At 45.0% G+C, this 27,082-nt stretch overlaps 1 protein-coding gene across 1 annotated transcript in view; it reads left to right on the top strand.

Moving 5' to 3' along the window:
- Positions 1-1,878: 1,878 nt before the first annotated feature.
- Positions 1,879-27,082, top strand: part of LOC145349871 (spermatogenesis-associated serine-rich protein 2-like) — a 118,337-nt gene continuing 93,133 nt past the window's right edge. The window contains exon 1 of the mRNA XM_080198485.1: positions 1,879-1,956. The gene's annotated coding sequence lies outside the window, so the exon portion shown is untranslated. The remainder of the gene's footprint in view (positions 1,957-27,082) is intronic.

The raw sequence follows: 27,082 nt of genomic DNA, 5'->3' as shown, positions 1-27,082 counted from the left end.
CCTGGTGAATCCTGGAAGGTTTATGAATAAACCCCTTTGGGATTACTGAAGGCTATCCGGTCTGCAGAGATGTGAGCCCCGCCATGGGGACTCTGGGGCAGCAACCTAGACTCCGAGAGAAGGGAATGAAAAGAAATAGGGGGTGATTTTCCCAAAAGGCTTCTAAGTGTCATGACAGCGTGGAAACGGGAGTCCTCTGCGCCGCTCTCTTTTGGGCAAGTCCGGCACTGTTAATTCTTCTAACGTTTGGTTTTGGTGCGCTCCGATGCCCACGTGCAGCTGATAATGATTCAGGAGACCACCTCCTACACTCCCAGCCCCTCCCCAACACCCCCACTCCCCCCTCCTCCACTGACATTGGGTTCCCCCCTCCCCCCACCATCATTGGTAACATTTCTACTTCCCCCTCGTGCCCCCCCCCCCATAGGTCACCAACATTGGGGTATCAGGACCCTCCCGATGAGAACTCCCTGGCAGATCATGGTCACGATCCACTCTGCAGAGCTCCCCCTGCACAGCTCCCCTCTTACATAACACCCCCCGCCACATATCCTCCCATCACTGTCCCAAACCCACTCTGACCCCACCCTAATTTAGGCCCCACCTCCTTGGCACTGCCCCGGCACACTTGTGATAGCAAATGGACACTGTCAGGTGGGCAGTGCCAGGGTGCTAGGTGGGCACCATCAGGATGCTCAGTGGGCACTAGCCAGCCATGGTGTCCAATCCCTCCGGTGTGGCCTAGTCCCCACGACTATACAGCAGTAGTGATTCTCTCCAGTGTGGTGTCTCGCAAGCGAGGGGCGGGGTCGCATCTGTGAGGGTGGAAGCACTCCATCAGTGGATGGTAATGCAGTCTATCCATGTTAAGTTGTACTAGCCGGTAAAAAGATGGCGGTGGAGGAGGTGGTGATGGGTGTGGGTGTGATGTTGGGTTGGGGGTGGAGTGGGGTTGGGGGTGGAGTGGGGTTGGGGGTCATGGATAACCCCACTCTGAGGTCAGTGTAAGTCAATGTTTCTGGGTGCACAAGGCAAGCTGGAAATATTCCTCTCCTCATGTGAATTTGCCTCCCTCACATCACCCCAAAGGGATTAGTGTTAGAGTGCATCCACAGATGTTATCCCTACACAGCAGCACAGTGGTTAGTACTGCTGCCTCATGGTGCCAGGGAGCTGGGTTCGATTCTAGCCTTGGGTCGCTGTCTGTGAGAAGTTTGCACATTCTCTCTATTTTCCTCCCAAAATACAAAGATGTGCAGGTTAGGCGGATCAGCCGTGCTAAACTGCCCCTTAGCGTCAGGGGGACTAGGTAGGGTAAATGAGGCTTACAGGGATAGGGCCTGGGTGAGATTGTGGTTGGTACAGGTTCGATGAGCCGAATGGCCTCCTGTTCTGTAGGGGTTTCTGTGAAAGCTGGCAAGATAAGATCCTGAGAGATTTCAGTCCCACACCTCACAACTATGACAAAAATTTTCCTCCAAATATATTTCAGCATGTTGATAAGATAGCCTAGATTTGATTTGTAAAACACACAAGGCATTATTTTACAAAGTGATATTTTCAAATGGGGGGGGGGGGGGTGGGGGCGCTGAAAATGATAAGGCTTTTTAAGTATAAATTGCCGTCCTGCTCCTGAAACTTCAGTTGCTGTGTGTGTGTTTAAATTTGCCTTTCTGTGCTGCAGTGAATGGAAAGGCAGCGAGGCAGGAAAGAGAGTCTTGGCAGGGCTGAGGGAAGGGCTGCATTTGGCAGCTGAAAGCTGTGTGTGTGCACACACAGATAAACGGAGGGAAACTCTTCCAGGAGGGCAGAGCCAGTCAATGTCTCAACTATTTTGCCGCTTGGATTGAGGGCTCCATTCAGTCCAGCCGTTGGATATTTGAGGCTGTAATACCAGCAGCCAGTCCAGGTGATCTTATCACCCACCACAGGGTTACCGAGAGGCCTTTCCCTCAGGTAAAGTAACTACTTTCACAGCCTCACACAGTCTCGTTTCATTTACCTTCAGCTCCCCTCACCCTGAACGTACAGGGAGTTCAAACAGGGACCGGGGATTGATTTAAATCTGAGAGGGGGGGAAAAAAAAAGAAGCCTTCCCTTTCTCTTGTTTGCTGAAGCATTTTCCTCCTTTTCATGTACCCGGTTGCTTGTGTGCATACTTTAGTCTGATGCTGCGGTCCTCTCCCTAGCAGGGGAGGTTGTTCCTTACAAGGGGGAATGCCTGGGCTTGCTTTGCAGAGGCTGCTTTCCAGCGAGGGCTGCTGCAGAAGGGGTGTGGGGGGGAGCGGAGGCAGGCTGCAGACAGCTTGCTCCTTTCCCAGCCCCGGCATAATTTGGCACAGACGGTCAGAGAATTCCGATGAATCTCTGCTGCTGGTGCGGGGAGTGAACTAAATCCAGTCATTGTGCTGGGGATGCCATTTGCTTCAGACACTGCACTGTGCAGAACTGGGGCACGGTAACACAAGCTTTTCAGCATGTTTTAGATATGAAAGTCTGGCAGAGTCAACGCCGATTGACTTTTAACCATTAATCCAGTCATTAGATTCAATCCAGACTTTTTTTTTCATTTACCCAAGGTATATGTCTGCCCTGTTAGTTGTGCTTCTTTTTTAAGTGTTTGCTTTGTGTGCTTTCATTGCACATTTCCCAGGACCCCTTTTGCACTATTTGGTGGTTTTGTTCCGTTTACACAGCTGCCACTCATAGTCCAGACAGAGGAAAACCTATTCTTGTAGTTCTTAAGGAGCAAGGGGAACATCTGTGACGTGTCCTGGTCTGCATATTCAATCTAACAAAGGTTTCACTTGTGTTTTTTTTTTAGTGACATTACATTTCTGATCAGTTTGGAATATATTACTGCAGCTATATCTAGAGAAAAGCTCTTCCTTCAATGTTATACTTTGTTTCAGGCGGTAGAAGATTGATGGTTGGCTGGTTTTTGTGACATGGTATTTGGAGGGTGGTGTGGTGGCACAGTGGTTAGCACTGCTGCCTCACTGTGTGCCAGGGTCATGGGTTCGATTCCGGGCTTGGGTCACTGTCTGTGTGGAGTCTGCACGCTCTCCCCATGTCTGCATGGGTTTCCTCCTACGGTCCAAAAGACATGCTGGTTAAGTGCATCAATCATGCTAAATTCACCCTCAACAGGAGTGTGGCAACTAGGGGATTTTCACTTCATTGTGGTGTTAATGTAAGCTTACTTTGTAAGACCAATAAATAAACATTAAAAAATTATGTGGCATAACAGAAAAGCCAAGTCAGTCCGAAGAAATGGTGATAATTCATATTAATAACTTCAAAGTGATTTCAGATGCTGCACAAAGATTAGAACAGCTGGGTTAATTCCAGATGTTCCATTATGTGTCCTTCATTCATGGTCTGATGTTTGAACATTTTAAACATGGATTACATTCAAAACATTAATATGTAACTTCAGGGTGAGCCAGCCATGCAACTTGTCTAACACCTCATCAAAGGCAATGCCAGACAGTTTTAAGCACCAGTGATAGAGTAATGTGAGTTTTGTTTCTCTTGGCTCTGGGTTGGACACTGGGAAACATTAGATTGTTTGCACTCTAATTATGCAGATGGAGTCAGGATGTGATCAGGAATGAGCCACATGGACACTGCCATTGGAACACAAGGATCCACGGACTGAGAGGTGATACTCTCATGCATTGCATTGGTGTCATTGTGCTGTATCCCACAGGGGCAAAAGACTTGCATTTATATAGTTCCCATCACGACATCAGGATAACCCAGTGCACTTTGCAATCCATTCGAACTGTACACTGTGGTTATAACGTATTGGGTGGTACAGTGGTTAGCATTGCTGTTACACTGTGTTGAGGACCCAGGTTCAATTCTGGTCTTGGGTCACTGTCTGTGTGGAGACTGCATTTTCTCCCTGCATGGGTTTCCTCCGGGTGCTCCGGTTCCCTCCCACACTCCAAAGATTTGCAGGTTAGATGGATTGGCAATGCTAAATTGCACCTTAGTGTCCCAAGATGTGTAGGTGCAGGCAGATTAGAAGAAAAAAATTCATGGGGATAGGGCCTGGGTAAGATGCTCTTTTGGAGAGTCGGTGCAGACTTGATGGGCCAAATGGCCTCCTTCTGTGCCATAGGGATTCAATGATAAAAACAGCATGCAACATGTAGAAACATAGAAAATAGGAGCAGGCCATTTGGCCCTTTGAGCCTCAACTGTCATTCATTTTACTCATTGTAGATCATCAAATTCAATATACTGCTCCCTCCTTCCCTCCATATCCCTTGATCCCTTAAGCTCCAAGAGTGAAATGTAATTCCTTTTTGAAATCACACAACATGCAAAGCAAGAGCCCACGAACAGCAACATGCAATTGACCAGAGAATCTGTTACTCTTTTAAGTACTGGTTGAGACACATAAGAGGGAACTTCAGTTCAAAACGTGGGATCTTAAATGGAAATGGACACCTGGGAGGAGAGGCGAGTCCTGAAGTGGGAGCTAAATCTCCAACCTTACCACGCAGAGAGCTACCACTGAGCCATGGCTGCACCTTGTGCTGAGTCATAGCTAGTTGCTCCCACATGGTGAGCGCCAAATATTGCAGGAGGTACTACGTAGAAACTCAGTTCGTTCCGACAGGGAAAACAGAGTCACTTTTTACGCTCGCTTCAACAGCTAATAATACAGCAGCAGGGACAGAGGCGAGCAAACAGAATGTAGTGATAGAAAGGAAAGACAATAGTGATGATGGTCAAGTTACTGAGTAGAACAAGGCAAGGGGCTGGACTTTCCATCTGTGGGACAGGATATAGAGCGTGCCAAACCCACCTGCAGGATGAAGCAGTCATTCATTAGCACTTTCACCAAGCATCCCCTTAAGTAGCATGGAGGCGGTAGGTGGAATTATCTGGCTGTACCTGCCAGCAGGTAAATGCCAATTCCGCCGACAGTGGCCACATCAACCCCATTACCCTCCTTCGCATTCTCTCTATACCATTTAGAGGTCCATACACACATCAACCCCATTACCCTCCTTCATACTCTGTTAGCTCATCAAAAAACTCAGGCAATTTAATTAAACACAATTTTCCCTTAGGAAATCAATGCTGACTTTTTGCCATTTATATTGACTTACTCAAGAGACTGTTAATTTTGTGTAGAATTACCAGCTAGAGTTCTGTGATCTCGCTCACAGGTGGGATTCTCCAGTCCCGCTGCAGTGAATGGAATTTTGGCTGAATTATCTGATTCGCTGGCAGCAGGAGCGGGGGTGCGAGACTGGAGAATTCCAACCATTATTTCTAAAAGCTTCCCTACCACTGAGGTTAAACTGACTGGCCTATAGTTTGCTGACCTTAATTTTTTTATGAATGAGAGTTCTTTTTTTCAGTTTGAAGTGTGTTTGACTGCGAGCGCTATTTAGAAGTTTCATATATTTTCATCTCCATTTCAAAGACATGGTGCCTGAGGCCTGTCCATATTGATTACTGGGGTAATGGCTGTGGACAATACATGGAATGGAGACATGGGTGGTATGGGGGGCATGCAGGTGGCATGTGCAGCATGAGGGGGTGTGTGGAGTGGGTGGGACAAGCGGCGAGGATTGAAGGCCTGTTTTTCATCATTTAAAATTGGGCCAATGTCCCAGTAAATGGAGGAAGGCTTCCCTGTCAGCTGGCCTGGCCATTCACCATTCCTCAAGTACCACCTCGGACCTTCATCTGGACCCTACTCCATAGGGCCTTGCCTCCCTGGCATGGGAATATAGCAGGTGGGACCATTTTGAAGGAAATGAGTCAACTCAGTCGATGTTCCCACCCGAAAGATCTGTATCCTTATATTCAAGACTAAGTAAGCAGTCCTAATCTTCTTTGAGCCAGGTCTCAGGTGTCAACACAATATCATATCTCTATGTACGTATAGTTCATCAAACTCGTTTACCACACCCCATGCATTCTATGTATAGTAATCTGAATTTAGAATTTATTACATTCCCTCCATCTAATATCTTACTATTTACTACTGTAATGTTAGTTGTCTTTCTCAATTCCCTCTAATGTTACCTCCTGTTCTCATATTTCCTGCTATGTTAATTTAAATCCTCTCCAATAGTTTGAACAAACCTCTCCTCGGGGACATTGGTCCCATCTCTTCTCAGGTGAAATCCGTTCACTCTGTACTGGGTCCCATCTCCCCAAAACTGATCCCAATGTTCCAGGAATCTAAAACCCTCTCTCCCGCACCAAGTCTTCAATTAACATTCATCGGTATTCCTATTTCTACAGTCCCTCACATGTGACGCCAGCAATAATTGAGAAGATAGTGACCTTTGTGATCCTGCTTGCTAATTTCTTTCCTAGCTCCCTAAACTTCACTTCAAGATCACGTCTCTCTTTCTGCAAAAGTCTTTGTCTGTGACTGTTGCCTGTTAACCCACCCCTACTTCAGCCCTGTGGATTCTGCCCTCGGGTTACTATCTGTGTGGAGTCTGCATGTTCTCTCCATATCTGTGCAGGTTTCCTCTGGATGCTCCGATTTCCCCCGACACTCCAAAGATGTGCAGGCTAGGTGGATTAGCCATGGTAAATGTGCTGGGTACAGGGACAGGACAGGGGTGTGGGCCTGGTCAAGATACTCCTTCGGAGAATTGGTGCAGACTTGATGGGCTGAATGGTCTCCTCCTGCACTATAGAGATTCTATTCTATGCAGCTGCTCAGTGGCATCCTTTATCTTGTACCAACAGGGCAATGTACCATGCTCGATTCATGTATGTAGCTCTGGAAATGCCTATCACCATTCTTTCCTAGACTTCCTCCTGCTTCAGCCCTGTGCAGCCCATGCCATCCATGGACTCAGACTTGGCTTGGCTGTCTTTCCCCGGGGAACTTTCACCCTAATCGGTATTCAGAACTGAATACTGGTTGAAGAGCATCACACACACGTGCACACCTCCTGTTTTTTTTTTTTTCCCCCCCACCCCCAACCTTCCCCTTGGGGCGCGAACCCAATTTTTCGCCTCTCGCTCAATTTTACCAGCTCGCCCTGCCCACCAACCTGGTTGGATAGTCTACTAGTGTAAAAAGAGATGTTCCCCCTGTGCCGAGGCCATTGCTGGCAGGAAAATGCAACCTCTTTTGACAAGATAACCTTCCAGCTTTGATCAGTCATCCGTGTTCATTGAACATGGCCTGACCCAGTTGTGCTGGCTGTGTGACAGGAATGATTTACTACGTATCTTTTGCAACTTATTTGCCCAAGTATGAGCCAGCAGGCTACTTTAATAAAGATAAGAACATTTTGTTTATACGGTCTGTGCATCACCAAAACAAGTCTTCAGCCCAACACCTTCCGTCCCTTTTCGGGGAACCTGACAAGGATCAGGGATTCTGGCCGGTGCAAAGCCCCTTCTTTATTAGGGTGGCACGGTAGCACAGTGGTTACACAGTGGCGCTGGGAGGTAGTACACTGCTACTTCACAGCACCAGGGAGCCGGGTTCGATTCCCAGCTTGTGTCACTGTCTGTGTGGAGTTTGCACGTTCTCCCCGTGTCTGCGTGGATCTCCTCCGGGTGCTGCAGTTTCCTCCCACCCTCCGAAAGATGTGTAGGTGAGGTTGATTGGCCGTGCTAAATTGTCCCTCCGTGTACCCAAACAGACACTGGACTGTGGGAATTTCACAGTGACTTCATTGCAATGTTAATGTAATCTTGTGACTAATAAATAAACTTTAAGAAAACTTAAGGATGTCCTTGCTTAAGTTTGTTTATTAGTGTCACAAGTGTGCTTACATTAACACTGCAATGAAGTTACTGTGAAAATTCCCCAGTCGCCACACTCCAACACTTGTTTGGGTACACTGAGGGAGAATTCAGCACGGCCAATGCACCCTAACCAGCACATCTTTCAGACTGGGAGAAAACTGGAGCACCTGGAGGAAACCCACACAGATACAGGGAGAGCGTGCAGACTCCACACAGGCAATGGCCCAAGCCAATCCCTGGTGCTGTGAGGCAGCAGTGCTGACCACACTGATTCCTGGCTTGGGTCACTGTCTATGCAGAGTCTGCATGTTCTCCCCATGTCTGTGTGGGCACTCTGGTTTCCTCTCACAGTCCGGAAGACGTGCTGGTTAGATGTATTGGCTGCACTAAATTCTCCTTCAGTGTACCCGAGCAGGCACCGGAGTGTGGCAACTAGGGGCTTTTCACAGTAACTTCATCGCAGTGTTAATGTAAGCCTACTTGTGACACTAACAAATTTAAACACTTCAACTGGTTTTATAAACTGCCTCTTCACTTAATTTATTGAGTCAATAAAAAAAGCAATCAGACTTTGAGTTTACAATCACTAGAGAAAAGAAACTATTGGTTTAGGAAGTGAATGGAGAGCAGGTAAATGCTGAAAGTTCACCCACAATGGATAAGTTATATGCCTCACACACCTCACCTAATATTCAGTCCAGGACTCAGGGGCTGTGATCTGATGTAATGTAGTTGCCATTCAATGGTGTATCTGTCTTTCCTCCCTGAAAGCCACTACCTTGTTGAGATTTGAAGGAATTACCACACGCAAAAAAAAAGTTCCCTTGTTACTATTTAGCTGGTCCTGGATGTGAAGTCCTAGGAGGGACTCTCACTGGGGTGGATTTTTTTTCCATTTCTAGACCCTGGGTCCAGGCCTGGTCTTGTAATAATTAGAGGCTTTGGATTACTGTGGGCAAAGATTTTGTTCTCTATTCAAAGTGGCACTCCCTTAAACGCGATGTGTTGAAATGGGCGCTTTTAATCATCCAAAGTTAATCACCTCAGGGAATGGCCATCTGACAGACATCACTTTTAATGAGGCTGCTGACATCACCATTAAACAATGAGTGACATTCAGGCACAATATTGGAATGACTGCAGACTCGAGCCAAGAATCATAGAATCCCGACAGTGCAGAAGAGGCCACTTGGCCCATCTGCAACAATCCTACCCAGGCTCTATCCCCATACCCCCACATACTTACCTTTCTAACTCACCCTGACATTAAGGGTCAGTTTAGTATGGCCAGTCAACCTAACTTGTACATCAGCAGGAGGAAACCTGAGCACCTGGAGGAAACCCACGCATATCCGGGGAGAATGTGCAAACTCCACCCAAGGTCAGAATTGAACCCCGGGTCACTGGCAGAGGCAGCATTGCTAATCACTGTGCCACCCAAAAGAAACAAGCAATTATATGAGAGAAAGCAATGTGCAAGGAGAGGTAAATACTGCCCTGCCCCAAAGGGAAATGGCACAATGAAAAAAAAACAGCAATTGGTGGAAGAAAGACCACTTCATGCTCCTTCAGAAATGAAGAGGCTCCATAAGTTAAGGTGGCACAGTGGTTAGCAATGCTGCCTCACAGTGCCAAGGATCCAGGTTCGATTCTGGCCTCGGGTCACTGTCTGTGTGGAGTTTGCATGTTCTCCCCATGTCTGTGTGGGTTTCCTCCCATAGTCTGAAAGGTGTGTAGGTTAGGTGGATTGGTCATGTAAAATTGCTCCTCAGTGTCAGAGGCACTAGCAAGGGTAACTAGGTGGGGTTATGGTGTTATAGCCTGGGTGGGATTGTTATCAGTGCAGGCTCGATGGGCTGAATGACCTCTTTCTGCAATGTAGGGGTTCTATGATTTTATAAGTAGATTTGGGCCAATAAGCTCATCACGGTGCCATAGGTTAGCAACAATACATCAGAATGCAGGTATTATGTATGGGACAACACTAACTTGATCAAAAGTCAGACCAAAGACATGGGGACCAATTATGGTGCGTTACCTATTCAAGCTCCTGATTGTAGCAGAGGCCTGTACAGTTTTGATAGTCAGGCTTTATCACTGAGATTGAGGTTGAATGAGCAGCCCAGTCAGAGAGGGTGGGAAATGGGCTGATGCTGGACTGAGGCGCCTGACACTACGGAACTGGGAAAAGGAGGCTGAGTTGGTGTGGGCCCGGTAACAAGCCATGGTATTTCTATGGGATGTGAAGGAGCAGCCCTGTTCCGAATGGAAATTTAGGTGCGGCCTTCAGCAGCTTCTTTAAGGACTGTGGGCTAGGCCACACTCAGAACCAGTGAGCAACGATGGGAGGCCCAAATCACCTTTAGGCTCAGGCCTTATTTGAATGCAGCCGGTGAGCTGCAAACACCAAATGAATGCTCACTGCAGCCTCCTGCCTGGGGCGGGGCAGGGCAGGAAACTCAATCCTTAGCCGGCCAGCAGCTGAACTATCATAAATAGACTTTAAAAAGTGATTGTTTTAATAAAGAAATGTGACATTCCACAAATATGAAATTTTGTTTTTCAGGGCCAGAGAGCTTTTTAAGCAATAACTATGGTGCTGTATATCATTAAAAACCCAGTTACACCTCATTCAAACCCTTTATAAGGTTGCTACAGCGAGATTAATAAGTTCACCGAATCCCGACAGTGCAGAAGGAGACCTTCAGCCCATTCAAATTTGTACTGACTCCTATCCAGGCCTTATTCCCATAACCCCATATATTTACTTCACTAATTCCCTCTAACCTATGTATCTTGGTACACTAAGGGGTAATTTAGTATGGCCAATCCATCCAACTTGCACACCTTTAAAGTTTATTTATTAGTCACAAGTAAGGCTTACATTAACACTGCAACAAAGTTACTTTGAAATTTCCCTAGTTGCCACAGTACGGTGCCTGTTCGGGTCAATGCACCCTAACCAGCATGTCTTTCAGACTGTGGGAGGAAACCAGGGCACCTAGAGGAAACCCACACAGACATGGGGAGAACATGCAGACTCCATACAGGCAGTGACCCGAGGCCGGAATTAAAACCAGGTCCCTGGTGCTGCGAGGCACAGTGCTAACCACTATTACCATGCCACATGCTTTCATTATTTTACTGCTATCAACTTGATTGCAATTGGAGGGACCTCAGCAGCATTCCCTGTGGGGAATTGCATAATTGGAGCCAGAAACTTCTGAATGTCTGTGTTTAAGTGCGAATGTGTGGACTGCAGAAGTTGCTGTAACTTTCAGAGCAGTGCTGATGGTGTATGCTAACAGTCATTAAAACCACCAAATCTGGGCCAGTGAGAGACAATTTATCCAAAATCCAATTCTCGAAGTTTGAATGGTCTGCACTGCTAAACTTCTGTTCAATAAATCGATCCTGTTCAGCGTAATAAGAAGCCTTCGTTTGGCTTGAGGATTCAGTCATTTAATTTTACAAAACGTGGCTTTTTCTCTATCCTTTTTTTAAAACGGGAAGATAGATGACCAAGCAATGACTACAGTCCATTGACATTTGAATATAGCTGAGGTTGAAGGAGCAGCCAGCCATCCAGGGGCAGTGCTGTCAACAGACAACCAGCCTGATAAATGTGACTGGGATCATGGGTCCTCCAGAGACTTGCTCTCACAGAGTCACATTCATGTCATATTGTTGAAAGGTAATAAATATAAACCTGGGAGTTTTCACAGTCACTTTAACACACAGGCTGTTAACTTTCTAGGTTACATTCGCTGTGATTATACACTTAAAATATTTTCTGCTGCGTAGTCACAAATGTGTCTGCTTGGAACTCAGGCACTAACACACGTGTGATGTTTAATTGACAGCGGAGAAATATGCAGTAGCTCAATTGACACCATGCTGGAGCTGGGCAGTACGGTCCTCTCTAACAGTGAAGCTTATCTAAATGATAGAACATAGAACATTACAGCGCAGTACAGGCCCTCAATGTTGCGCCAACCAGTGGAACCAATCTAATGACCCTCGAACCTAAACTATTCCAATATTATCCATATGCCTATCCACTGACCATTTGAATGCCCTTAAAGTTGGCGAGTCGAACAAGTTTCCAACAAGTCAAATATTTAGCAGATCCGGTAAATCATTTTTAAAAACCCTGTACAACTTAAGTGAACTCGACAGTCTACGCCTGTTTTGAGCAAGAGGTCAGCGAGAGGCCACCCCGGAAGCCACAGCCAAACTGGTATCTGAGGTCACTATTGCACACGTCAGATCAGCCGTCCCAAAAGTCAACCCACAAAGTGACTGGCCCAGATGAGGTACCCAGATAAGCACTCAGATTCTGCGCTGACCAGCTGGTGGGGGTATTTGCAAACATCTTCAACCTCTCCTTACACCAATCTGAGATCCCTATCTCTTCAGAAGATGATCATTATCTAAGTACCAAAGAAAAGCCAGGTAACATGCTTTAATCACCCAGTGGCTCGGACATCTATCATTATGAAGTGCTTTGAAAGGTTAGTCATGGTACAAATCAATTCTGGCCTCCCAGACTGCCTGGATCCACTAAAGTTCACCTAACTGCTCCAAAAGTCCACAGCAGACATCATCTCCATGCCCTACACTCAACCCTGGAACACTTGAATAACAAAGAGACCTTTGTCAGACTCCTATTTATTGACTAAAGCTCAGCCTTCAACATTATTATTCCTACAAAATGCATCTCCAAACTCCATGACCTGGGGTTCAGTTCCTTCCTCTGCGACTGGAAGTGTAGACAGAATCAGTGGATGGGAGTCAGCGTGATGGACTGGGCTTCGTTCATGACCCTTTGTAGTGGTTTTGTCAGAGAAGGAGTCATACCAAACTGTGATACAACCAGAAAGAATGCTTTCCATGGTGCGTCTGTAGAAGTTGGTGGCCATGATGTGGGAATGCCGGCATTGGACTGGCGTAAACACAGTAAAAAGTCTGACAACACCAGGTTTTAGTCCAACCGATTTATACTAAAACCTGGTGTTGTCAGACTTTTTACTGAAGTTGGTGGCAGCAGATACACCAAATTTCCTTTAGTTCCCTGAGAAAGTGGAGGCTCTGGTGGGCTTTCTTAACTGTGTTGGCATGGGGTGACCAGGATAGGTTGTTGTACATTGGGATTTTTCAGTAAAATTTCAAATAGCTGATCACGATTTTGTTTATAAATGTTACTTTGATAATTAATGACAAATTTAATTGCTTGATTATGAAACTATGCGCAGCTTGGGATGCATCATGATAAAGATGGCTTTAGAGAATTCACCATGCACATTCACCAGGGTCGGGAAACTAATTTTGATGAGGGAAGACTTGAGATACTGGGTTGGAATTTCATCTTTGACATGGATAGTGGGATTTAGCCTGGGTTAGCTAAAGCCTTCGAATACCAGGGTCAGAAATTTCCAGCCCAGCCATGATGGGACCCATGGTGGGGGAGGCAGTGACTCAGCCAAAAATCCACTGGGGATCAATCTTAGCAAAAACATTGCTGAACGAGCATGAAAATGGGAGGGTTTCAGACCTGTTTATTTGGTAAGAGAAAAAGAATGAAATCTTATGACGCTTAGAGAAAATAAAGCAAAGTGTGATTCTCGCCAGTAGTGGGAGTAGACAGAGCTGATTTATGCTGGGAAGCCAGCTGCTGATTGCTAGAGGGCACTGTTGCACATGCGCTCTGATCTCCCAATGCACTGTGTCAAGAGTACAAAATTCCTGGGCACAAGGCTGGCAGATTGGGGTCAGTAAGATTGCTTTATGTTATATTACATTGCTGTATAAACATGCAAATTAACTGAAAAAAGATTTAGGTTTTAGATGTTTCGGCTTTTGGATGTCTGAATGAAGGATTGAACTCTTGCGGTGGTTTAAGGGAATAGTTAGCACAAGTCAGTAGCTGTTGGCCTTCATTATCAATGACACTGCCCTTTTGGACAGTTTATTGCACACATGACATAGGTCTTCCCCATAAAACAGCAAAATTATATCAATAGGTGTGCTTTTGTTATATTCTCAAAGTATAATATTCTAAAAACTGAAGTATTGGTTAACTAATCCTAGATTAGTGCACCAATTGTTTCTGCTTACCATTCCTACTGATAAAGTGACTGACTGATAGGCTGAAAGATAAGGATACACATGGAAATATACTCCTCACTCTTAAAATCCTGAGTGTTTGGGCAAAATGATTACTTCTATCCTGTAGTGATTTAACCCAAGAGATGTAATTCTCTACTTTAATTGTTTAAATCAGTACAAATAGATATGTCAAAATAACACAAAATATTGGTTAGCCCGTTACAGAATATGTTGATGTGGAGATGCCGGTGTTGGACTGGGGTCAGCACAGTAAGAAGTCTCTCAACACCAGGTTAAAGTCTAACAGGTTTATTTGGCAGCACTAGCTTTCGGAGCCTAGAAGGAGCTTGAGACTCTGAAAGTTCATGCTGCCAAATAAACCTGTTGGACTTTAACCTGGTGTTGTGAGACTTCTTACAGAGTATGTTGTCAGTGATAGGTTAATGCCTGAATGTCCAGTGTTTTTGTGGAACTCCTGGAAAAATTCACACCAACAGAAGCTTCCACCTTCTCCGACCTCACAATCCCTAAGGAGTGATAAGATCCTTCCAGTGCTGCCCCACACAATTTTACAAACAGAGGCACTTAAGCAGCATTTCTATCAGAGTGGGGAAAATCTCCTGTTGTCAGGAGTAGCAGGACACGACCGCAGGTCACTGCAGGAAGAATGGCAAAAGGCATTGGTATTGAAAAGTTTTCCTGACACCAGGATTTGCTACGGAAACTCTAACTGCCACCCATCGAGCTGGCACTGGTAGCAACATTTCTCAAACCAACTCACTCCGAGTGTGTAAACTGGAAACTCAGAGCACGTGGGTTCGAGTCGGCCCAACTTATCCATGCCGATTGGGCTTCCTAAACTGGACTAGTCCCATCTATCTGCATTTGGCCCATATCCCTCTAAACCTTCCCTAGCCACATATTTTAAATATAATTGTATGGGCAGCATGGTGGCACAGTGGTTAGCACTGTTGTCTCACAGCACCAGGGATCCAGGGTTCGATTCCCGCCTTGGGTTCACTGTCTGTGTGGAGTTTGCACGCTCGCCCTGTGTCTGTGTGGGTTTCCTCCCACAGTCCCAAAGATGGGCAGGTTAGATAGATTGGCCATGCTAAATTTCCCCTTTAGTGTCGGGGGGGCTAGCTAGGGCAATTGCATGGGATAATGGGGATAGGGCGTGGGTGGGATTGTGGTCGGTGCAGACTCAGTGGGCCGAATGGCCTCTTTCTGCACTGTAGGATTCTATGAATCGTAATTGTATCTCCCTCTACCACCTCCTCTGGCAGCTCATCCCATATATGCACCATATACACTCAGGATTCATGGACAGGCTTAAGGGAATGCAGAGAGATCCATTTTGGAATGGAAAATCAATGGAAACCATCCATTTTACCACTGAAACATCTAATTTTCCCTGCTTGCCCACTGAAATTCTGCCAATCCATCCTAAAATTTCAAGCCCCACAGAAACAAAATAGGGGCAACAAGATCTAATCTAATGAGTCAATTCAATCTTTCTTCTTCTCCCCATGGCCATCTTGCCACTCAACTGGAACGTCATTATAATTACATTTTTCACAATCTACTCAAGCTCAAATATTCTTGCTTCTACAGCCTGAGGAGAGTATAGCCTGGGAATGTGATGGAGCTGTGCCCATTTCACTGGCTGGTGATGTGGCACATGCCATTCTGCTTACAGTAGCCTTTAGGCAATCCGGGTGCTGAACTGGAGCTGACACATTGCAATCACTGTTCTCAGCCACCTGAAAGCCCGGTCCTTAAAGGGACATCACACTGCAATGGCTAAGTTTCACTCGTCTTTCATTTGCCTCAGCTGGAGCTAGAAAATGCAAAGTGCTCCTCCTAGCACCCCATGAAACCCATGGGGCAATGACAGCAGGACACCCCACTGAGTTTGAATATGATTAATTCAATGGCTGAATCCTCCAATCTGGTGGTGGGAGAGGAGGTTCTGCTGGGCTGGAACAGCTCATCACCTTCAATCTGTTCACCTCATTAAATATCAGCAAACTGATATTCAGCAAATCTCAGGTGGAGGCGGGGAGGAAGTCACCATCCACGCCATTAACTCAAAGATCCAGGCATCATGTATAAAGGGCATCTCTTTGTAGACACCCCGCGCTATCCCGTCCCCGATATTCTGTACTATCCTGTCCCAATACTCTGCACTATCCCATCTCGGACACCCTGCTCTATTCCTCCCCGGAAATTCTGCCCTATCCGTTTCTGAATAGCCTGCACTCTCCCATCATCCCCACTACCCATCCTACCAACCAAACAACTACCCCCCCAACCCCAGACAGCCGGCATTATCCTTCCCCAGTCGCTGCCCCTTCCCCAGTCGCTGCCCCTTCCCCAGTCAGTCTACACTATGCCCTCCACCCTAACCCACTAACCTAGCTGACATTCCTCCTTCCTTTTGGTCACCCTCTATGTAATTTGCACAACCACTGTCCAGTCTCAAGCCAAGGCTTGTCTTCAGTCACAGCACTCAAGAGGTTAAAGCACTTCCTCTTTAATGAAACATCTTGTTGTGACTGCCACAGAGCTGGAAAACAGGGGAACCATCTTGCCTTGTCTCCTCTGTAATAGTATGATGGGAATATGGGGTTTAGAGGGGCATGGGTGATATGAGGGAGAATGGGAAGGACATGGGAATGAGGTGGCATATTGAGCCTGAGGGTATAAAAGTAGCATGGGAGATATGAGGACCAAGAAGATGGCATGGTGTGTATAGGGAGATGTGGGGGTCTAGATAAGGCATTGGAGATATGAGATGTTGTGGGAGTGTGATAGATATGGAAGGGTATTGGTGATATGAGGGGAATGGGTACGAGTTAAGGATGAGGGTTGGGGTGGTCTAACGTACTTGAATAGAACTGGTATTTCAGTGAACAGGGTTGGGTCTTCTAACCTGCTGCCTTCTGCATCTGCCATCTCCATTCCCACTCCGACCTTGTTCGGGAGGCAGACACTCCAACTCCCACCAGGCACTGACTTCTCAAAGAAAAGATAACATGTTCCTGTAGTTTAATTCAGAACTCAGAAATGTGATATCGGAAAATGGCCTGATTTGCGATTCCCAAGCCTAACATGAAAATCTGCCCTATGGACTTTCAGTCAAAGAAGTCAGGAAACTTCAGGTTTTTACAAGAACTCAACAAATGTCAGACTTTCGATCTCTACAAAAATCAAAGTATAGGGTTTGGATAATACATTGCTCTGTAATCCCCAATACTGTTTGATGTAGTTCAGCACTTTATCCACTGGAGAAAGTACCCTAATGCATCTGAATACTTACACAATGCTGGTCAATTTAATCATCATTGTCCATTTAAAGACAGAGCCTTTTGACCAATCACCGCATTAAAAACATATTTATCATATAACGTCTAACTATGACATTTGAAGTTAGCAAGACCTTTTAAACTTTGCAAAGGGTTTCTAATTTCATGACAGCCTTACCCCAAGGTTCACAAATTGATCAACCTGCAGGTTCCACACAGGCTTCAGGAAGCCACTCAGCTGCTGAAGACCTGGGACTCGGAGAAATTCAGAATTGCGGCTTTACAATTTAACTTTAAAAGGCACTGAGTGAGCAAACCCCTCCCATTAGTCAGGACCCACTGTGTTTTTCAAATCAATCAAAAAGTCAAGCTGATAGGAATTGGCTGGAAAATTTCAATTTCCAGTCCCCCCCCCCCCCCCCCATCTATTTTTCAGCCACTCACATCTTCAGTTTGTACCATGTGAAGGTGGCATTTGGGGGCAATTTTATTTTAAAGTGCTGAACGAGTGAGAAAAGGGGAGAGATTCTGGCTTTTCTTTTGGTGAGTTGAAAAAGGCAATCTTATGGTACTTAGTCAAAAAATCTGCTGGAATGGGGCAGAGTCTAACCACACTGGTGAAGCTGGCCTCTGAGCTCTAGGGGCGCTGTTGCGCAGGCGGCCTGATTTTCCAATGTATTGTATACACACGGGGCACTTTCAGGGTGTGAGGCTGGCAGTGTAAAGCTGGCACTGCCCAAAGGGCAGTCTCGGCCCTGCCCAACCACCCAGGGGCTTCAGTGGCCTCTGATCACCCAGTGAGGCCATCGCATCGGGTCCCTGTTGATGGGGATCATACGGGATCCTTGCTGGTGAGGATTTCGATCAGTGAGCAGGTAAGGTCAGGTGAGCCCGGGTAACAGTGTCTGCGATTCACTGGATTATAAAATGAGTATTGAACTTGGCTTCACACTTTTCTGAGCCAGCAAGACTGGACTGGCAAGATCACGAGAGGTGAAAAACTGGGCGCGATCCTGCTGGTTCGCCTCTCGCCCAGTGCTCGCCATACTGAGTGGGACAGATTGGTAACATCTTCCCTTTTGAGTCTGAATACCAAAATATATCTGGAAATTCAGAGATGTAGTTAGTGCTATAGATATAGATTTGAACAGTGCTGTTTGCAGAGAGCCACAAATGATTAAGATATAAGCTCTGAAATCCTATTTGTAGCCCTTCCAACTTGGAGTCTATGCTTTTTTTCTTTGCCCTACCATTCTCGGTACAATGTGTTACTTATGATGCATGCAGACATGAACTAATCTCTCTCATACTGAGTGTGTGCTGGTGAGTTAAGGGCAAACGCTTTGTCTACTTTAGCAAATAAGCTCCTGTACCAGGCTTTGATATCAGGCCAAGGAAAGAGGAATTTAATTAACTTTCAACAGCTCTCCCCGGCCAAATTAAATCGCAAAGCAAACTGCTTCCACTGAACTAGCAAAGTGGTGATGCTAGGTTTCTGCTCGATTTGCTGTCTGATTACAGTGCGCAAATCTAATGAAAAATGGAGATGTGCTTGCTATAAAACATCTGAGGATTACAATCAGTTGGTTGACGCCAGTAAACCTGCTGCCCGTCAATTCTGGGCTTCCATACGGGTTAGCAAAGAAATGGCAAATAAAGCCAGAGTGAGTGAGTCTGAGCAAGACGTAAGCCATGAGAATGGAACGGGTAGTCTACTTAGTTGTACAAATATGCTAGATACAGCTTTCTGATCCCATTTTGGAGGCGAATGGGATCAAAGGTTATGGGGAGAAAGCAGGATGAGGCTATTGAGTTGTTCCTATCTTCTATATTTCTATAATTGCTGAACTGCTTCATTGTTAACGCTGTACTGAAAGAGAAGGTTTGCTTCATTGTAATGGCTGTTTAAGTTTATTTATTAGTGTTACAAGTAGGCTTACATTAACACTGCAATGAAGTCACAGTGAAAACCCCCTAATCGGCATCTGTATGGTCCTTGAAAGATTTGCTCTGCAGTTCATGAGAAATGGACATTTCAGGAAAGCACTAAACAGCTTGTTTTTATTTTTCAAAACTCACGAAGACATTGAGAGCAAAACAGCAGTCTGACATAGCCAATGTGGGGGACAAAAGATAAACTCCAGCACTTAGAAAGTTCCAGGTCATGTCTGGTCTAACTGGAGGCAGGTTTTTGGCTTATTGTCTGCTGAAGTTTCATTCTGAGCCATTTTTCCAGCAGTTTTTTTGTCAATGGTGGTTTGCCATTGCTTTCCACTATCAGAGGCAGGGCGAGGGGACAGATCCCAACTCTTCCTCAGTCAGAATGGGAATTGAACTAATGCTGTTGCCATCATTCAGAACTATCTGAGCTAACCAATACTTCCACTTACCCACCCATTAAAAAATACTGTAAGAATAACACATACAGAATATATTCATCTTTTGGAGATGTGGGACAGGCCTATCTTTATTTCAGCACCAAATGGACGGTGCAGTGGCACAGTGGTTAGCACTGCTGCCTCACAGTGCCAGGGATCTGGGTTCGATTCCCAGCTTGGGTCACTGTCTGTGCAGAGTCTGCACATTCTCCTCGTGTCTGCGTGGGTGCTCCGGTTTCCATCCACAGTCCAAAAGACGCATTGGCCATGCTAGATTCTCCCTCTGTGTGCCCAAACAGGTGCTGGAGTGTGGCAACTAGGGGATTTTCATAGTAACTTCATTGCAGTGTTAATTTTAGCCGACTTGTGACGCTAATAAATAAACAATGTAGAGCAAAGAAGATATTGAAATTGTGAAACATTGAGTAATGATTACAGACAAAATAAAGATTTTTGAGGCAGGTTCAACGATTTGACAGTCAAGCATTCAGACTGCTGGACTTCTGATATTTGGGCTCATTCTGCTGAGGGCTTGTACCAACTGTCCCTGCCTAGTTTCCTGTAGACAGTGTTAAAGGTTCAGTCAAAAGATTAGTTCTTCAAAGTGCACAATCATGATTTGTAAAGGCTAGCTGTACTTGCTTTTTTCCTGTGGACACAAACTCAGCTACACGTTAAACCAAGACCCTGTCTGTCTTCTGTAGTGAGCAGTAGCAATCCCATAGCATTATTTGTCTAAGAGCGGGGGAGTTTTCCTGATATCTGGGATACTATTTAACTCTGAACTAACATCATCATTGAAATATCTGGGCCATAATCACATTGTCTTTATTGGTGCCTGGCTGACTTCTCTTTTCTACAGTGGCAATGCTTTGAAGGAACTTCATTTCCTACTTTACCACACCCTGCAAGTGTGAAAAATGTTCTTTAAGTGCAGGAAAATGCACCCTTGACGGGTGGCATGGTGGTTAGCACTGCAGCCTCACAGCGCCAAGGACCCAGGTTCAATTCCTGGCTTGGGTCACTGTCTGTGTGGAGTTTGCACACTCTCCCACAGTCTGAAAGATGTGTTGGTTAGGTGCATTGGCTATTCTAAATTCTCCTTCAGTGTACCTGAACAGGCAGCAGAGTATGGTGACTAGGGGATTTTCACAGTAATTTCATTGCAATGTTAATGTAAGCCTACTTGTGACACTAATAAATAAACATTTAAACGTTAAGCCTTTTATTTTAATTAATACTAATAAAAAGTGAGCATTGCTGCTTTCAGCTGGGAACCTCTCCATGTGGAGAACCCTTTGACAACCTCTCCTCTTCAGCTGAATGTCTTGCTCATAATTGCCTTGAATCGTGTAGACTGTTTGTTTCACCTTTGCCCTTCCTTCCATTTGTACTACTTACCACTTGCGGCATGGAAATACATTGTTCACACTCAGACATTTACGTCAATATGTGTTCTGTCAGTGGGTAGATTGGCCCATGCACACTGGCCCTCCCATTGCTGGCTTCCCAATTGCCAGGCCCCCAGCCTTCCCCCTCCCCGATTGCCACTCTCCATGACCATGACCACCACCACCAACCACATCCCCCCCCCACCCCACATCGTCAGATAGTCAGCCCAACAACTCCCACCCTCATGGTCAGTCCCGATCACCCCCTTTCTCCCAACCCCACTGATCCACCCCTTAGTACTGCCCGGCACCCTGTGGGATAAGCCAGGGTTCCCGTAATCTTTGACCAGGATGTCAACGTATACCAGGAGTGCCACATTCAGTGAATACCTGGAGGACCTAGTCTGGCCCCCCCCCACTTAATATGGGCCACGTTCAGCAGAAATGATTTGACTCAAAATTGATACCAATTTTAGTCCTAGCCAAATATTTTTAAACGGTTCATTGTTTTGTTGAGCTGGAACCAGTCCACTCTTTTTATATTTTACATATCTGAGAGCGTTGAATATTTAAATATGTTTTATCCTTGTCATTATCATGTTTACTTTATACACTGCATTGCCTTCCTTATCTCCCTTTTTAATATCTCTGCTCTCTCCTTCTATAGACACCTTGTAGCCCTTACATTTATTTTTCCTCAGTGTATATTTGTATTTCACATTTAATATTTAAATCAGCTAACTATTTAAAATAGTAAAAAATAATGATGAAACAGCTGGTTGTATTTCTTCATTAACCTGGTGAATTATTGCCTGGGTTTATTGATTGATTGACATGGCAATGTGTATGTGGCACTGACCGGTTTAAAAACTAATGCTGAGGTGACTGTAAATTGAAGGAATATCTTTTAGAAACTGCATCGCTTGTCAACTTATCATTGACAGCAGCTAATAAAGAATGCAATGACTGATTAGTGGTTTTCCTACTCAAGGTGTGGCCCAATAAAATTCACCCCTCCCTTAAATAGTCTGGTGATTTAATAGTTGCTGTTTGATGACAGGTATAAACTCTCTGTTTGGGTGACAGAGTTGTAAAATTGGTGAATCCTTATTTTGATATTCTTGCAAGGAATAATCCAGCATTTGTTCTCTGTTGCTGTAAACAACAGATATTGGTCCCACACTGCCAATATAACTTTAGGGGTGACATGGTGGCACAATGGTTAGCACTGCAGCTTCACAGTGCCAGGGGCCCGGGTTCGATTCTCAGCTTGGGTCACTGTCTGTGTGGAGTCTGCACGTTCTCCCCATGTCGGCGTGGGTTTCCTCTGGGTGCTCCGGTTTTCTTCCACAGTCCACAGATGTGCAGCTTAGTGTCAGGGGGATGAACTAGGGTAACTGCACGGGGTTATGGAGATAGGGACTGGGTGGGATTGTGGCTGGTGCAGATTCAATGGGCCAAATGGCCTCTTTCTGCACTGTATGATCCTATGATAATTAGAGGGATTATTAACATATTCCAAATTTTTGAAGATACTTGTAATGAGGTATTTAAATTAAAGATTAAGCTTCAGAATTACTCTGAAAGAATATACAGAAACAAAAGCTTAATACGTACAGACCAAATTCCTTTTCTCAGTATTTTAATATTTAAAATAAAGAGGCAACTGCTTCAATGGAGTGGAGTAGATAGGGAAAAACTGTTCCCATTGGTGGTCGAGGAATGGAGAAGAAGGTGGTATAGATCTAAGGGGAATTGCAATGGAAGCCAATGTTGCTGCAGTGAGTGATGGGGATTGAGAATATATTGCCTGGGAGTGTAGTGGAGGCAGGTTCAATCAAGGTGTTTGTGGAAGGATTGTTATCCAGATAGGATATGTAAGGTTATGGGGAGAAAGTGGAGGAGTGGCACAAATTGCTTCTAGGGAGAGTTAGCACAGACATGACAACTGAATGGCCACCTGTAACAATTCCGTGAGGGACTTGTCCTGCTAGGTTTACACTCACCTTATGTTGTCCAAAGTCCTCTTCTGAAGCAGTGTGGAATGTCTCTGCCTCTGCTGGGTACATGCATTATAATGTTACGGAATGAGGTGGGAGCTTCATTGTGTCTGGGGAGTGTATGGTACAGGGCTGGAGTACATGGGATACAGACCACTGCATTTTACTCCTGAAAGGATCCTCTGGGGAAGGTGAGATTCAGTTTACTACTGAGCCATAAGGAACAGAAAGGTTCACTTCCCCATCTAATGTTTGCTAATGTAACTGATCTCATTCACAACAGAGATATAGGTGTATTCCTGAACGGCAGAAGGAAAGAGTTAGACTATGCTGTGGTCTATAGGCTTTCCACAGAACTTAGACACAATTGGTTCCTGAAAACCATGTTGTAAGTTGAAACATTGTAAGTCAGAACTGAATATCCCACAGGAACAATGGTATAAATAAGGGTTGGTTTCTGAACCAAGGCTGGATTTCACTCATGGGGTGTCCAGTGGTGTTAAATATTCTTGCCCTGTAAAGTTGTCAAGGTCACTGTTGATGTCTGCATGTCATAGTGTGCGGTATATAAGCTATCACTGTCAGTTGCCTTTTTAACCTTGAACCCCTGCACATTTGAGCAAATGTTAAATACAACTTAAGCAATTAATGTGTTAAAATAATAATGGCTGTACCAAAAAATTTAACACAATAAAACACTCATTTTCAACCTAATAAAGATGGTTTGATCTGTCCAGTCAGACAAATGGGCAGCACAGAGCATCAATGTATACATAGGAATCTGCCAGTGAGGCACCATAAAGTCAAAACCAATATTGTAAAGTCAAAACGTAAAGTCAACTTATAAGCACTAAGTGCAGTTCATTGTAACTCGAACATCGTGGAGGATTTTCTGAATAAGATTCAGTTCAACGATAGTGGGCGGTGGCACAGTGGCACTGTGCTTAGCATTGCTGCTTCAACCCCAGGGACCCGGGTTCAATTCCCGGGTCACTGTCTGTGTAGAGTTTGCACGTTCTCTCCGTGTCTGCATGGGTTTCCTCCGGGTGTTCTGGTTTCCTCCCAGAGCGCAAAGATGTGCGGGTTAGGTGGATTGGCCATGCTAAGTTGCTCCTCAGTGTCTGGGGGACTAGCTTGGGTAAATACATGGAGTTATGGGGATGGGACCTGGGTGGGATTGTGGTCGGTGCAGACTTGATGGGCCAAATGGCCCCCTTCTGCACTGTAGGATTCTATGATTCCACTCCCTTCCCCGTAACTGGCTTGCTGATGCTCAGCATCTGAATGTACATGGAAAATGGGCAGGAAAGGTACTGGAAGGTGACCGATGCTCCTGGAATCAGACTTCACCAGGAGCTTTTGGAGCAGAGTAAGAAAAAAGAGAGGATGAAATGGGATCATTTTCAATTATGGTTGAATGGGTAAATAGACCGAAATGTATGGCCAAGAAAGATCCATCTGTGGGTCACTCAGGAAGTTAAGGATGACATTAATTAAAATAAGAGGTTTAAAGTTTATTTATTAGTGTAACAAGTAGGCTTACATTAACACGGTAATGAAGTTACTGTGAAAATATCCTAGTCTCCACACTCCGGCACCTGTTCAGGTACACTGGGGGAGAATTTAACATGGTCAATGTACCCTAACCAGCACATCTTTCAGACTGTGGGAGGAAAACGGAGCACGCAGAGGAAACCCACGCAGACATGGGGAGAATGTGTAAACTCCACACAGACAGTGATCCAAGCCAGGAATTAAACCCAGGTCCCTTGCACTGTGAGGCAGCAGTGTTAACCACTGTGCCACCCATAACAATGTTGCACAGAACAGTACAATGTCTGAGGATTGGGAATATTTTGGAAACCTGAGTAAACTGCCAAAAAGTTGGTAAAAAAGGAGAAAATACAACATGAGAGGAAACTACAGAGAAACTACTATCCCTATCGTGCAGAAGGGGGCCATTCAGCCCATCATGTCTGCACTGACCACAATCCCACTCAGGTCCTATCCCAATATTCTCATGCATTTACACTAGCTAGTCCCCCTTTCACTAAGGAGCAATTTAACATGACCAATCCACCTAACCCGCACATCTTTGGACTGTGGGAGGAAACCCAATCAGACATGGGGAGAATGTACATACTCCACACCAACAGTGACCCAAGCCAGGAATTGAACCTGGCTCCCTGGCGCTGCGAGGCAGCAGTGCTAACCACTGTGCCAACCCATGTTGCATTTGCAGAATCTATAGTCCTGGAGTGCAAGTAAAATCAGTTCCCCGGGCTTCTACATCATGAAGACTAAAGGTCTGGCGCTTGTAGGTTTACTGACATGTTTTGACCTTGCATTAGTGACAGTCCATGTAATCAGTTAGACCTCAGCGGCTAGATAAACCTCACAAACTATTCCTATTAATCTCACTTCATCACCTAATGTAGAAATGTGCAAAATGCTTCAACAAAATTGGCAGTTTCAAGGGAGGAGCAATGTTACACTTGCAGGAGAATACAAGTCTGTCAATTGGTCTGGTACATTTTGCACAATGCAATTGCCAGTGGCTACAAGAAGGAATGGCAAAATATTCCACAATACAGAAACTGTGGAAGACCATTACTGAAGGTTGGCCATGTTCAATTCAGCAAGTCCATGAACACATGAGACCATTTTGACTTGACCAGGGATGAGCTAGGCATCCCTCAAGGAGTCATTTTTAAAGGCGGGCAGGCCATGCAATCTGATATTCTTTAACAACTTCATCACTCACCCATGGGTGTAGATCGAGAAGGCATGGCAAGAGCATGCCAAGTCACCACAAAAAGGTTCCTTCCCAATCTTGGGCCAAAATCATACCTGACCTCTTTCATTTCCAAGACACTGACTTCATTGGCATCACCGCTAAATCACTGCACAATATATCCAGGACAACTGTCATACACTCTAAATACCAGTGGTACTTTTAGTTTATTCGGTGTACCTAGAGAAATCATTATGGATAACCATTCAAAACCATTTTAGTATATGTATGAGAAGTGAAATATCAGTCACATTACTTCCCTTCATTACCTTAGATCCAACAACCCAACTGAACAAATGTTTCGCATGGTGAAATCCCTAAACCTCAAATGTAGACAGGCCGAGCAAGATCTACACATCGCAATGTTACATCAGAGAATGACACCTTTTAAGTACGGCTATTCCATCACTGGCAGAGCTCATGTTTGGCAGATCAACACATACTAATTTATCCCATTCTACTCTCTCAGAAACCAGACAGCAACGTTTAAAACATGCAAGAGAGGATAGCCAACATGCGTGATAAAAATGCGGGGACTGAATTGCCAAGTTTAGAGACAAGTTCACATTCAGGATCCCACAAAGTGCATGGCAACCAGGTGAAGCAACAGGGATTTGTTCAGAAACAAGCTCCTATGAAATCATTACACATAAAAAAAATGTTGAGGTGGAAATGAGAAAAATCAAATCCATTCCAGTTCCTCAGGTACCGTACAGTCCTGTTACATTGAGGGCAAGATCCCAAAGGAAATCAGGAACAACATCCAGGAATGATAATCCCACAGATCCCTGTGATCAAATAAACTTCCAGGTGAAGTTACCATGACAACACCTTGGTGAACCAGCAGATTACCTTTATGCTTTCAAGCCTCTTAGATTCACCAATGACACTGAACACGCTCACTCTCCTAAAAGATCTGAGTTTTTAATTGTTCCTCATGAAGTCTTTATGCCGTGTTCCATTCAAAAACTCTTTTTAAAAGTTGAATTGCAAAATACTCTGAAGCTAAATGTTATGAAAATGAAGTGAGTCGCTCTGACCGTAGGGCAGGTTGTGATGCCCTTATTGTCTGGCTGAAGCAGTTTTAGAAATGAACCTTGTGCTATTTCTAAACAAGCACGCTCTCATCGAGCCCCTTCATTCTTCCTATCAGCTGGGAATCTTCAAGCTTGAGCAATCTTTATCGTGGGAAGTTAAAGTAGTGGATTCAGTAACATTGAAAATTACATTGTTAGAAATGTTCCTTTGTAAGGTGAAAAGTTCAGTACAGTAAAACCATAAAGTAGCCTGTAATCTGATGACCCAAATGATGATCTCAGCAGAAATAACTTTATCACCTTTCTTCCCT

The sequence above is a fragment of the Carcharhinus amblyrhynchos genome, chromosome 11, assembly GCF_965287045.1.
Source record: "Carcharhinus amblyrhynchos chromosome 11, sCarAmb.v2.hapA, whole genome shotgun sequence".
NCBI lineage: Eukaryota > Metazoa > Chordata > Chondrichthyes > Carcharhiniformes > Carcharhinidae > Carcharhinus > Carcharhinus amblyrhynchos.
Note: the sequence above shows the minus strand (reverse complement) of the source record. Positions and strands in the feature narration are given on the sequence as shown.